Raw genomic sequence first — 15,437 nt, forward strand, 5'->3', positions numbered from 1 at the left:
AATTAAGATCAAAGAGTGTTTGCAATGTTGCCAAACTGACTAATTTTACTAATTTGGTTTGAAGAGTGTTTCCAATCTGACAAGTTCAACTAATTTTTTTGAAGTGTGTTTGCTTGCAACGTTGTCCAATTAACAAACTCTCCTAATTTAGATCCAAGACAAAATTTGGTGATTTGGTTCAAAAGTGTCCTTGCAATGTTATCAAACTAACAAGTTCTACAGTTTTGGTTCGAAGAGGGTTTGTAATGTAACCAAACTGACTAATTTCTTTGAAGAGTGTTTGCAATGTTGCCAAAGTTAACAAATTTTACTAATTTGCTTCGAAGAATGTTTGCAATGTTGTCAAACTGAAAAATTTTGTCTAATTTGATTTGAAGAGCTTTTGCAATGTGACAATGTAAATTCTGAATTCAAAGTCGGAAGTACTATGCGGAGATTTTTGCAAATCTGGATAAATATTTCCAATTTTAGACCATCACACTCTTCCAACATGTGTAATTTTTTATCTTTTAATATTTTACAGTTTTCGATAACTTTCTTATTTTGTGTATGAAGTTAAAACCAAACATTCATGTATTTACAATGAGACAGAAACCCTAACAAACGTTAAAAAAATCCCCGTAAATCACTATTGTTCTTGCCCCTATCGGACATTTCTCGGACATGGAGAATTATTAATTCTTTTCGACTGGGGTAATAATTTTAAAATGCCCATTTCGCGTGACAGAAAAGAATTTTTATTTTATGTTTACCTGTTAAACGCTGAATGCTTTTTCAGATAACGGATATATGGAAAATATATGGCACTTTTATGCGGTCATTATTTTAATTGTCAGCTAAATTAACACGGTCAAAGTGTAAATAGAAATATAAAATTTTACTCGCAAACTTCACACCGTACTAGAGCAAAATTGAGTTGCACAATTTCCGGTTTTAATTGGGATGATAGTTGAGAAAAGGTATATTTCCGAACACCAAAAGCAAGTCTGTTAATGATAATTGCGACTGATATAACAATTGTAAAACACCAGATTTCTAATTGGTACAAACTGAAGTTCCTTGTTATGATTTCCAGTTAAGCATATGATTCAATAAAGCTTGAGTTTCTTGAATATTCCAGTGAACCGATATGATAATTTCGAACTTAAGGTCTAGAGCACAGCTTTAATTAATCCAGAAGTTGCAGTAGATCCGGCATACACAACCCATCCAAAGATACCTCTACATTATCAAGGTTCGCTTTATCCCCGGACACGGGATTTCAACCCCTCTTGAATTCATGAATATTCACTTAAATCTAAATGATTAATCATCATTACGCTGGACGCGTTATGAATGTTTTATAATGACATCCGTTTGTTTACGAGCTAAAATTGTTTGCTTGGGGAGAAATTATCAACTATTACTACAGAGCCGTACAATCCCCTGGTGAAATGCCCTCCGGGATAATTAATTGATAGCGCTAAAAATATTAATGAGGCGTAGATGGCGAAATAAATTTTTTGCCAACTATGTTTTTGTAGGTAGGCATTAAATCCAGATGTATTTGTTTGTAAGACCCCTGGGGCCATTATAAAGACTGGAATCAATTCGGGAAACGGCGAATTGAATTTCGACGGAATCTCCACGGGTATCTTATAAAATTGATAAAGCAAATAACGTGCGGAACTCCGGTTGTCGAGCTGGATGGTAAATTTATGGCATTCTTGGAGAGAACGGCACGCCGTCACCTTCAACAAAGAGAAATGAGCGAGCCGCTTCTATTATTTTAACCGAGAAAATTCCGCGGACGTCCAGATGTCTGGTTTCCACTTTACGGTCGCAAAATAATGCACGTAGAAGAAAAAGACGGTCTAAGAAAGGGCAAAGATAAGGGAGAACATCGATGGAATGAACACGCCTACACGGTAAAAAATTGCCTAAGGCGTTTTTGCTTTTATTATTCGACCATTTTACTATTTTATTAGAAGATTACGAACTTTAGCCTAACATTAAACACTCTAACCATTTAACATTTTCACCACTTTGATTATGTTAAGATTTCATATTTATATTTACTTCCAAGTGAGACGAAACCTTGTTAAAAGTTTTCACTGCAACAACGTTCCAGAAAACATCATAAAAATCATTAGAAAAGTTTACATTGTGTAGAAAGTTTTGTGAGTATGTCCAAATAACGCTTTTATTCTGCATGAAACTCACATAAACTGTATATTTTTCTATTCAGTCATGGTGGTTTAGATTAGAACAGTATGATGTGTGTATAATACAAATTGTTAAATAATGTTTTACAATCACGTGACAACTGTCACTAATGTCAAAACTGTTAAACCATGCTTTAAAGTTGCAAAAATCAGGGTTTAGAAACGTTTTCTTGCAGTATTCGATATAAATAGTGTTTTTGAAATTTATGATTTTTGACAATGGTCACGTGACTGCCTAGCTAAATTATCCTTTAAAACCACGTGATTCTGTCACTAATGTCAAAACTTGAAAAACAATTATTAATGAAAAATCTGTATTTTTGTTTTTGAAGTACGGTTTTTATAGCAAGAATCAATAATTAAAATTTTGACAACTATTAAAAGATACCCTGTATAATAATGTAAAATGAATGAATTTGTTTTGATCATTTGATCTACCGTTTTTTGACTGATTATTCTACCGCCATTAAATATTTAGACTTGGCAACACTGTGTTGCACAACAACTTTCACTACTCCTATCCTCAATCACTCTGTCATACTCTATTAAATAATATTTTATTTTTTCAGCTCCACAATTATTTTAAATTTACTTATGCCAACTACTTAAAAGTAAAATTTCATGAATACTAATAATATTTTCCTTGTATTAGAGCGTGTGTTTTATTCTATGATTTGTTACAGAAGTTCACCTTTAAATCGAAAAACTGCCGCCAACATGCAACACTTATCTGATCCATAATTTTCGAAAACGTAGCAGGGAGTCCAACTTTATATCCAAATTTATTAAGATAAACTACATAAATGATACACTGCCGGCCTTTAATTCGATTTTATTGCGTGTCAAGTTATTTGCTATTTGTTTTTTATCGCCCCCCTGCCTTAAGGCCTTGTAATTGAAAATGCTTACTTTTATTATACGTAACATAATTATGGGTGGTAAAACACGAATCTACGATTTTGGTAATTTACGAGGATACACTGTGGGTTAGTATCCAAACAAGTTAGACAATAACAGCGCAGTGACAGCTGAAACAAATTTAATGTGTTTGTTGCATGCCGACAAGTGCCAAGAAAATAGTAAAAGTGGCTGAAAGAAACTATTTTCACATCGGTCAATTGTAAATTAAATGCTGAACCACTGTGTATCTAGACCGCCATCGAAGTTTATCGTAAATTTAAGTAGTTTTTCACAGCTAGGGAATGATTTAATCTCGTTAATGGGGTGCATTTTTTATGATCCTTCGAGTCAGAAAATATTAATATTTATACACGTAGCGTAATTTAATCAAGCCAACTTCACAAACTGCATTTGCACATGCAACTCATTTGAATTAAATCCATTTGCTTCGTTCACGTGAGTTATGCCGGTTCCGATGTTATAAAACGTTAAATTTATTTTTACCCTATGAATAAAATACAGAGTTACATTTCCAATTTTCATATCGGATTCAAATTGGAATTCGGTACCCAGAGGGCCGGTTTTAATTTTGAATATTTCAAAATCGAGTGTCTGAACTATCAGTGCGGTTTTTATATTGATTGGCCCGCTAATAGCTTTCATTGGCTCAAATGTATTCCCAAACTGAATTGCCTTCTCAAATTAAGCATCAATGTTCACTATTGTTTCTTGTTTTCAAAACGTTTCTACGTTCGGATTTTTTTCCTAAATGTTTATTTTCTGTAACTTTCCTGCCGTTAGTTCCAAAGCTAATTTAAACGTTAACTAGTTTTCAACTGCGGCTCTTTTTAGCGGAAACTTTCCAAACCGTCCCAACTCATCACTGCTAGTAGTGTGTAAACCAAGAACGAACTTCCTAAGTGAACGTTGCACCGCGTCTTAGCCAAATTAAAGGTATTGTTTAATCAAAGAAAACGGAAAGAATATGCAAAGTAGGAAAAGTCTGAGTTGGCATTTTGTTATCTTAAATTTGCCATGATGAATATTATTTCCCATTTCTAGGAAAATTTATGTTTGATTACTTTTACATCATTAATTTTGTTCCTACTTTATTAACAATAAAGTTGTTTTAATTATGTTATCAAAAGAGTCAGCTGTTGTGGTAGTAAGTTTTGCTATGGAGAGTATTTTTATAAAAGAAATCAATTGGCAAAAGAGAGTCAGATACCTACTGTAGCTAACTGGATCTGAAAGATAAATTGATGCAGCTATTTTATAGTATATTACGTAACTAGTGCTGTAAGAAGCATTTTACGCACGATATGGAAAAAGTTACGAACGAAGCCGCGTAGCGGCGAGTGTGTAATTCCATGAGTGCGTAAAATGCCTTAGAGCACGTGTGACGTACTATACTTTACCTACGACGAAATGGAAAGTACTGTTTTCGAAATTCATATAATTCAGTTAATTATTTATGGTGACATTACAGTTATTAAGAAGAAAGGGAAAACTTTCAGTAATATTACTTGATGTGTTGGCTATTGCAGATAATATTCTAGACGAAGTGGTAATTACTTAAAACTGTATGAACAATGCATTACGCGCTGATCTCCATCTAATATACTCTGATGGGAAGAAAAACAAAATCAATTTTTCCCAGCATTAGAGCGATAGTTTGTGGCCGATCTTAAAACTGTGCGTTTTTTTTACAAATGTGCGTAAAGAGGTTCCTTAAGTAACGGAAAATTATGTGTAAAAAGCTATTTACACTGAGGTCGTATATAAAGTACATAAATGCTAGTTTCAAGTAAGAATTTAACTGTGTGTATCATAAACCTACAAATTATTTTCATGCACTTTTTAAACATTCTCAGTAATTTGGGTTAAACATTTTATTGCGAGATGATATAGATAGAAACACAAATGATTAAAGAACTAAATGTTGCGATACAAAAGCACAGAGCGCTAAATTTTCTCTAATGTGTTATTACAGCAAGAGCCTTTAAGCCACAAGCTATGTATGTAGCCTCTTGCTTTACTGGAACTTTAGCCAAGCTAAATCGAACGGAAAGCGAATTAGTAGCGGGCCCTTAATACATTCAATGAATCCCGTGAAATTCGTCTAGACGCAAATTATCTCAAAAGGTTGCAGCTTTAACTTGAAGGGCCTGTTAAATTGGACTCCACAAAGTCTCGTATCTATAGCGTCGAGTTTCCTTGTCTAATTATAAAGTATACACATCAAGAGGGGGTTTAGGAAAGCGGTAAGATAAATTTCAGGGTATTAATGTGAATGATGTTGTTAAACATTTCCGTACCTTTTTGAAAGCAGAAAATATCGTTCGACAATTTTTAGTATTTCGGATTTTCGACTATTTCAGCATAGTTCACAAAAAGCTCGTTATTGCATTGTATCAATTAACTCACGCTGCATCGTTCAAACGGACATCCTTTTGTAAAAAGTATTCAGCGTTAATATGACTGATTTGATGCGGTGTTGCATCAAAAGACTCTCCGAAAGGTATTTAATATCGAAATGCTCTGATTATGAACAGGCAGATGGCCTTATTGAGGTGCCTATTAAGCGGACGGGAAATGGAATCCTATTGACTACCGGATCAAAAGCACTGTGTTTTATTGGACGGTTTCTAATGTGAGAGGATTAACCGTAATATTACTGACAATCCTCTATTTCAGTACAGAAAATTTGAAATCAAATACCAATTAACGAATTCTGATAAAAGATAAGTTGTTCCCAGGACTGCAACGAATGACATAATAAGAACAAGTATCATTGCAAATTGGGAAAATAAACACACACCCACCACATGAATCAAAACAGGACATTAATATTTCAATGGGACGTCATGGAATAGCAATCATTAGGGAGCAAGTTGGCATTTAACCTATAGTAATTAGATTATTGCATGTAGCGCTAATAAACCGAATCTGATTGATCCTGCCTGCAAACAGGATACGGCACTGAATCTCTGTGCTGATTGGAAATCACAGGATTTGGTTTGCCATCGAGAATGACGGTTAATTTGAATTAAAGCCGCAAAACTTGTGTTTCAACGTTTCGATATGCATCTCGAGTATCTAAAAGTATTGGTTTGAAATTGCGTTATTTAGAAAAATTTACATTTTACAGTACACAAAATTCCTGAATTACCCTTCTTACTTTTCTTTTTATATTAGTTTGCAATAATTTCAAGGGTTCACATTATGACCATATGCAAGAGAAAATAGTTTGCTTGCAGAGTGCTTCTGAAAATGATTAAATTGTGTGTGAGTGAAGTAAAATCATCCATTAACTACAATAAAACAAAATTTCCTTCACACATTTGCATTTACATATTACTCAAGCTCTCGTTAAAGCGAAACTTGGAAAATGTTTCCGTGAAAGGAAACCCTCCCCATTTCCCTAGAACAATATGTACTGAATTTAAAAAGGAGCAAAAGTTTATGCGGTATAAACAAGATTTATAGTAAAAGTAAATTAAATATCACGACGCCGAAACTAAACACACACACAAAGGAAACCTTTTATGAATCCTTTTTATGTTTCTTCCTTTTAGAGAGCAGGCAATATCCTTGGAAAATACCGGCAGTGCAAAAGCAATATAGTGTCAACTTGGACGCCACTAGAATACATTTACGGATCGACAATTTCCTTATCATCTTCTAGTTTTGTAAAGGAAATTGCTTACAGTTTTCAAATGCCTATACGATTCCTACGAAGATTGCTACAGGAAAATTCAAAGTGCTTCGTTGTTTGAACATTTGGTTGGGATTTTGGAAACTTGTAATAAGTTTTGACTTGATACAATTTTCCTTGCAACAGTGATGTCTTATTTCAAATTTCGTAATTTACCACCAGACATACAACGTACAAGATAACAAGCCTGGGAGGCGGTAAAACCTTTAATATCTCCATAAGTCTGGTTTATCAACGCACATGCATCTGTCACCGTAAGGTTTTTACGTCTCTGAGACGTGGTTTATAGCGGGCAATAATCCTAGAACATCGTCTACGAGTTCTATGAAATACTCTAAAGCAAAGTGAATTATGTATTACTGAAATCTCAAGGGTTATAAACCGAATATTAATGTAACAAAAAACTTTGATTAATAGCCCTAAGTGGATTATACAGCACCCAAAAAAAGGAGAATAGGTCATAAACGCCACCGTATTTTCATTTTGGAAACTTGGTTATGTCGGGCGTTTTAGTGCGCTAAATTAAGTTATCGTCTTAATATAAGCTAAAAGCAGCACGAAGTCTGTTTCATCGCTAATAGCGAAAAAGTCGGCTATTAAGCAGGAGATAACGTGATTAGTGTGACATGTTCAGAGGTGGACACGGTGCCTAGTAAAAGCATATCCTTGTCGAACGCAACGTGATCGATAAAGGGATTGCATCCCGGTTTTATGCATGTGCTTTGTGCCTGAACTCTCTGCGTGTAAGATATATGAATAAAAGTGAATTAGTTTGACTGACAATGGATATTGGATAGTTGAAAGTTGAATCTTGAAAGTGAGTTCTTCACCTGGTTGATTTAACCTATTGAATTGCTGAAGCTAGGATATTTCTCGCGTTTACGCTTTCAAGAAACTTAATAACACAGAAGAGTTAAATAGAAGCAATAAGTATGAAGTTTTTGTTTTTCAAATATTTCATACTTTTTTACTTTATTCATCTGCTCTTGAGTTTGAAATTTATGTAATTCGTGACTAAATTTAATTACCAACCGAATGATTATCTAAAGTTACCTGGCATATCGACTTGCATTATTTATGTAACCTTTTCTTACACCCAACAATCGAAAAAACGTCGACACGCTCTCACTTCCTCACTAACCACGACATTTCCAAGGCCCGATTTATTTAACAGGTCAATAACTTACAAGGAAATTTATTTTCACCGGCATTAAATATTAACTCTCGCACTGATGGAAGAGAAAGCAAGTATAAAAATTTGAAGGGAGTTCTTCGTAACTACGGGAGTGAAATTCGATGTTGTTACTCCCAAGGCAAATAAAATTTCCCATTTGAACACTGATTGCGGTTCCAGTTGTTTTTATTGCTTTTCCCGACGAAAAAAAAAACTAAAGAAGCGGAACGTGTCGACTTCAAAAGGATTTTGTTTATTAAGGGTGATGCAGTTTTGGTTTCCTGCTTTTAAGGCGCTTTACGAATTACATCGTCTACTTTATTAGGTGTCTTTGAATAAAATCGTCTGTTTTTACTTTGAACCTGAATAAAATAGAAACTTTGCACGAACCCGACAATGCACTGACCGTTACTGTTCCAATATCTGCATGCGGAATAGCAGTTTTGCGGGAATGCATGCATGATAAAAATCTGAATTGCTTTGTTGCCCTATCGTTCTATTCCATAAATTTGATATGTTCTTAAATCATGCAAAAAATGTAAACGTGACAGCTGTTTAATAAAAACCAAGTGAACATACACCAAATTTTTGTCGGGGGTGTATGGACAATAGAAGAGAAACATTCGTATTGCTGTGCCTGTAATAAATTGTAAGTGCAAATCTCCTGAAGTAATTAATAGTCAATTGACGCCTCGGAACACCATCAGAGTGTACTGTTGCTTCAATGACACAAATAAATAGGTTTGCACCGAACAATTAAACTAATTAACAAAGTTACGTATGCGCATCGTCAGGTTACAGACTCTAATTAAAGGGACTCGTGTTTCACAATGGAATAAATGGGCAGGCCGCTGATGGCTGAGGGTAATTTTAAAACAGACCCCTAAAGAGATTTTGAATGTTTTGATTTAACTGTCAGTCAGCGTCTGAAAAGGGTTCGCTTATTAACGAACCCTCGCTAGTTTGAATTGCATTATACAAAGCGCGCAGCTTCAAGGTCCCCAAAACTAAATTAAAGTGTTTAGGGTAAAACAAGCTTTGTGGATTCATATCACTCTCACCATGTTTGTTTTTCGCATTTATCTCGCTTCAACGCGGACAATTAATATTACGCGAACGCTTAATTACTTCAAGGGATTTTGCGTTTAATTTCCTATTAAATAGTACATATTACATTTTTGGAGCCGAAAAAACACGATAGCCTGCAAATTGCGAATAATACCCTGTGGAGTATCGACACTAGTTCATATTTATGTCCAATAAATAATTTTAAATTGTTAAACATGCTCATCCGAACAATGAAACGGCAATCTAACATTATTTTATCGTATTTCCGTCTCGTCCATTAGAATGGCTGCGAATTTAATTAAACGAATTATAATATACAAATTCCAATTTAAATAACAACATTACCTAAAACAGTTTGTCCCATATGGGAATTCTCTAAAGTAATTTCGTTTATCTAAACTATTTTGTTTGCAATTTAAGTAGGCTATCAATAATTCTTCATGAAATTAGTTTTTTATAATGCTATACAGTTACAGTACAGGGTGTCCCGCGAGGTAAAGGACAAAATTTCACTTCATGTTCTTTAGGTAAATTCCGAAATAATCATTTTGTCAAAAAACCTGTTTATAATAATAATTCAAAGTGTCCACTTTGGTCCCTTACCTCTCGGGACACCCTGTAGTTAGTCAAGTTAGTAAGTCAGAAAACTTGTCTTTAATATAAAAACACAAAAATAAAACTAACGTCTAATCTTTTAATGTAAAATGTTCCATTCTATTTCATAATACATCATTTCTGTTTTTGCATGTTTACATGCTGTTGGTTTTCTTCAATCTGACAAAGCAGAGATGAGGATTTGTTCCCTTTTTTTTTTCTCTTACATTAAGTGGAACGGGAGATTCTAAGTAGTTTGACTCTTAGTTGAAAACTCCACAAAAATAAGCCGCCGTAAATGTTCGTTAGATAATAGGGACTGTCATAAATTATCAGCAAGGCGAAAACAAAATGCAATTTCCAAATGGACAGACGGTTCGTCTTGACTTGCTTTTAGAAGCTCATGTTGTTTCCTGGTTTATAAAAGAGAAAAATTATTTCTGCTGTTCTTTTAAAACCTTGAATACATTCGTATTTATATAATGCGTAAAGCAGCATTCAGTTGATTAATACTCCACAACAGTTGCACAGAAATCATTACTGTCATCCATCTTCATAGAGCCGTTAATTAGGATCCTGCCAGTATAGCACAACAATGGGCGTAGGGCGTGTTTTGTATGTATTACAAGACTATTATCATAATATTACCACACTTGATGTGGCCGTTGCAACAATTGAACCTTGGCAGTCCTTTTGTGCATGTTAATTAGACGTTGTTTAATCGGTGTGGATCGTACATCTCTGAATTATGCACCGAGATTTGTTGACACAATTTCCAAACTGCATTTTCAACAAAAAAATTGAAACATTTGTTCTTTTGGAATTGTACATGGAGGATAATTAGTGATTATCTATTTTACTGCAACTGTTAATTAAACTCCTGGCAGGATTTACCAACAATGAGCGTCGGGCTTGGTTTACGCCAACTGTAGGTATGTTATCGCATTACACGAGTTTCAATAGCAATTACTGGTTAAATACGTCGAGTTGTTTCGTTCGATCGTAAGGTCGCTACAAATTAATTATATTCTTTGGGACTTGCATCATACGTCATAATTTTGAATACAGTGACGTACATTTTGTTAAGTGGGGAAATAAAAGTGTAGTCGCTGAAAATAATCTGACAAAGCTTGCCAAAGAACGAATATAACGTTCCAGTCTCGTCTCGGGGATTTCGACAAAACCAGCGATTACGGTCGCGCACTCAGCGCATCGACGGATATGCGGATTAATATCTCCAAAGTTTAGTTCGACGATAAGCTGAAATAAGAGAAGAAATTGGAATATACGGGAAAGGCATGACGTGGCTAAATTTTGAGCTTTAACAAGAGTTTTAGTAGCCAGAGGGTTACCAAATGGCTTAAAAGAGCATATCCTTTGTCATTTTTACACAAGTGTTATTTTGGCACTTAAGACCAATTTTAGTATGGCCTTGTTTTTCTAACCCAGTTTCCTCGATTATTCCCGGGTCCAAAAAAGAAAAATTAGATAACCGCTACGCCCGTTAAACTGAAATTGTAATTTTGCAAATTTATGCGGCGATATATGGGATTTAAAAGCTCTACATTTTCGAAACGACACTGTTGACAACAACGAGCGGCGCTTCTAATTTTCAAAGTCATTACCCGCAAGCACCTATCAGAAATTCGGGATCAAGGGTGCATGGAATATTGCCCTGCATATACGCATACACATCGACATGGTCTACGTAACATTAATTAACTGTTCTAACTAAATAGCGCCGTTATAACGTGAATGCATGCGCCTGAATTGGCAGGATGGTAGACGAGAGATAAGGTACAATAGGTAGTTGCCGGGAAACATTTAAGGGTTCAACTTCAATTATTGGCCAAACAGAACTCTCTATAGGGGTATAAGTATATTGGGGAAGTTATAGAAAGCATATGTCAATTTCAGGACCTAACAAGCGCAAGTTTGAAATTGTGGTTTTTTGCTAAGTAGGCAATTGTTATTTTCAGTTTTAAATGTTCTATAAGCTTCCAGTCATAAAAAAAATCCACTTCACTCTATTTCCAAGATTTCTCTAGAGGGGTTTCTAAGTCCTTCCTTTCAGGACGTTTGAATGTATAATTGCTATAAAACTTCCCTTTTAAAGGCCATACTCGTTTTATTTCTAAACCTAGATCCCTGTCCGATCTATTTAAAATCCCTTAGACTTAAGACGAAAACCGAACTCCTTTTATATCTATTCAAACTAGCTGTTTGAAGACTGTAATAATACTAGAAGCAAGAACGCCATCGATCTCTTTTAAAAGTTTCTTTAATTCTTTTTTAACTCTACTTAGAACTGTTTTAAGCGATTAATTTTAACGTGTAATAAAATATTATTATCCCTACCAATCAGAATAATGATGATGCTTTTACTATAGGTGGTGCAAAGTTTCGGTATTTATTCAGCTTGAAAGAGTTTGGTAGCTAGAATTTTACATCTAATTTTTCAGAAAAATTAGAGATATCAAAAGAGCAAATATATCGATGTTAAAAAGGTATATTTTTCTAATTTTAAACCAAAAAGACTGTTTAAGACGTAATTCGATAAGCGGTTCTCATATCAAATCACCTGCTGCTAAACAAAGCGGAAATAATCCATCAGAAAAATAATCCTTAGCAACAATGACATTTTATCGTGTTATCGTCGAATTAACATCAAACCAGATTTCCTTTCAACAAGTGGATACCTTCCTAAAATTAATGCGCCGAAACTATTTAAATGTATCTAGATTTAACCTTATCAGCGTCCTTTTTGCTGGCATCAGTACCGGGCACAGAAACGCTTGTTAGGGCAGCGCTTTCATTTACAAAACCGGACAAAGGCATTAATTTCGAGCACTTTTCTGTCGTCGACAGCCTAATTAATAGTCCACGCTAAGTTTTAATGTCACTTTGCAATAAGTTTGCTGCGAACGTGTTTTGGTTTGTTCTTTGATGGTCTGATGGCCGTTACTTTATGCGTTCCAGTCAAGTTAATTACAGACATTTTAAATTACAGTTTCCACGAAGCTTCCTTTCACATGCTTGGGACAGTTTTCACTGTCTGTTATTAATGAGGTGATATGGTAAATCTGCATGTTGGTTTATGATGGGGTCATAAAAATTACAAACTACCAATGCTTGATTTACTGTCTACACAAGTGGACATTAATTAAGCATATTTTGTTGATTTCGAATCAGCTGGTGCAAAAGTTATTCAATTTCTATTCATAAAAGAACAACGAACAGACATAAGGACAATAGAATAGAATAGAGTGTCAGGAATGTTAAGAGAAAAAATGAACGCATTCAAAAATCATCCATGCATATTTAAAGCACGATGTTTTCGGTGCTTTGAGAAGCGTTTCTTTGTTCCAAAAACTCCCCCCCGGTGAATCTAAAAATCTTCCTGTTGCTCGTCCATAAACATTAAATATGTAGAACAATTTTCGAGTCGTATTCATAAATTTAGGAAATATGAGGAACGCTGAAGAAGCAATATCCTAAAATAATAAAATCCAATAACGTTTGCTGGAGAACAGGAACGTAATTTAATTTGGCTCAGGTATTCTTTAGAATTAGGCAAAATGGAAAAAGGACGGTAGTCGTTCGTAACAATGCAAATATAAATATTTCTTTATTATGTTTGGTACGAACTGGAAACTATGTTTCCTAATATTGTCCGACTCTACTTTCTGGACTGACGTAATAAAAAATAGAAATATCCGACAATTTGTCACATAAGATCCCCTACAAAAGTCAACGTAATTTATTTGGCTAGAGCCAGGATGTCTCGTAAATTCTGCCTCATATTGACCAAAAAGCAATCTGCTGGATCATATAAACTGCAATCTAGCTTTTATATCTATTTTGGTGCTCTTAGGACCCAAACTAAATTAAGAAAACCAGACACGCCTCAAGAGAAAATAAACAAAGTGGCGAAACAAGCAACAACTGATAATGGAAATTGTTTTTCTTATAATCTTTCTCACTTGTAATAACAATTAATATGACATTCAAATTATTGGGTTCGTATATTACATACTCTAGGTGGAAAGTGTTTGATTCTTTATCTCGAGACAGAAATTAAACTTTCTACCGTGGTTTGTATACTATTTTATTTTCAACCATTTATCAAAATCTCATCAAACTTTTAATAAATCATTTAGTTGAAATATTGATTGCTAATAGTCTCTAACAATAAGGTAGTATAAGTGCACGGGTAGTTATGACTTCAACCATAATAAACGACTGGTGATTTGTTTTCAATCTTGACAACGTCATTATTGTGCTATTCCATCTTTAATATTCTTAAAATGCTTTAACATGGAGATTTCTCAAGACGCAGATGTTACTCATCATCACCTGATTGAAGCTGTTGCAAAGTTGGCGGCACAGTCTCTTCACTACAAAAAGTAAGCCCAGATATAACAAAACGCATATTGACATTCACCCGGTTGGAAAGTGAGTACTTTCCACCCGGCAGGTAATTTTCATCTTTCCACCTGGTTCACACATAAGAAATAACGTTATTACATACCTGGTTGAAAATAAATACTCTTTTCTTCAACTTTACACAAATTTGTCCCTTCATCAATATTTCGTGAACAATAAAACGTCTTTGTTGGAAAAAAGGGATAATTTTATGGCACCGGTCAAGTCCCATGATAGTAGCCGAACCAACCTAAACGGAAAAAGTTTATGTGAACTTCAGATTGAAAATAGGAACATTCCTAGTTAAGCTCCTTATGTCCCGGTCAAAAACTAAAACCAAGTCTGAGTCGGGATAAATGTCGTCCATATATTTTCGCAAACTACGAAATATAACGAAAATTAGAAACACGAAAAGGGAGAAACGTGTTAAAATATTTATTAAGTGTCCCCAAACGTCGACTTACAAATGTATTACTGAAGCAAAAACCGTCATATTTTCCAGCTCGATCGTGTTCGACAATATTTTCGACTTTCGTAGGTCAGTCTACTGGATATTGAGCATTTTAACTGGAAAACTGGGACAGTTTAGAATAAAATTAAAATTCTAATTGGCTTTTAATCACTATTTCCACTTAACGACTCGTTTCCTATGTAGTTAAGTATAATTAATATGCTGTTAAGCCAAATTGTGTGTTACAGAAAAATAATGAGTCAAGAGTTAAAAAAAATTACATTGTTGCCAAAGTGTAACAAAATAAAATGTATTAAAACAAATATGGTTGACTGTTAGTGTTATTAGAGTTAAGACTTTGCTATTTGAGCCTGTTTGGATTTATTTTGAAAATATTTTAGCCTCCGACACTGACTTGTCGTAAGGTCGTCCAGTTCGTAATCTCATTATATCGAACTCCCTGCACTTTACCTGCAGCGGTACAGTTACCATGGAGCAAGATCGGTTGTCAGGGTATATATAGGGAATGAAAAATAGGAGATTATGTTTTGACTGACAGCATAAGAACCCCTCTAGATAAGTAACAAAGGATGGCCGCTTATCGTATGCGGGAAACGTTTTTGAAGGTATCTTTTTTTTAACTAGTTTGCTTTTTAAATCTTGTCTCAGGAACATAACAAAAATATAAATTGCCTATTAGTCTTTTTGGTTTTGATACGATATCCGAATCAAAGAGAATTTCGATCCTAACAGGAGATATCCAGTTTTTGCTCAAAAGAAAAAGAAAAAAATGGGAGATTTAATTAGATAAGTGCAGTGGTAACGTGGAGATATGCACGGTTCGCTTTTCGAGCAGAATTTCCCTTTCTGGCAAAGATTCCAACAATGGTCCGCTATTAACAT

General features: G+C 34.6%; 1 protein-coding gene across 6 annotated transcripts in view; it reads left to right on the plus strand.

Annotated features, from left to right (window-relative positions):
• Nucleotides 1-15,437, plus strand: part of Ten-a (Teneurin-a transmembrane protein) — a 155,851-nt gene that overhangs the window by 89,213 nt on the left and 51,201 nt on the right. The gene's annotated exons all lie outside the window — the stretch shown is intronic.

The sequence above is a fragment of the Ips typographus genome, linkage group LG6, assembly GCF_016097725.1.
Source record: "Ips typographus isolate SLU linkage group LG6, UJ_Ityp_2.0, whole genome shotgun sequence".
In the NCBI taxonomy this organism is placed as follows: Eukaryota; Metazoa; Arthropoda; class Insecta; order Coleoptera; family Curculionidae; genus Ips; species Ips typographus.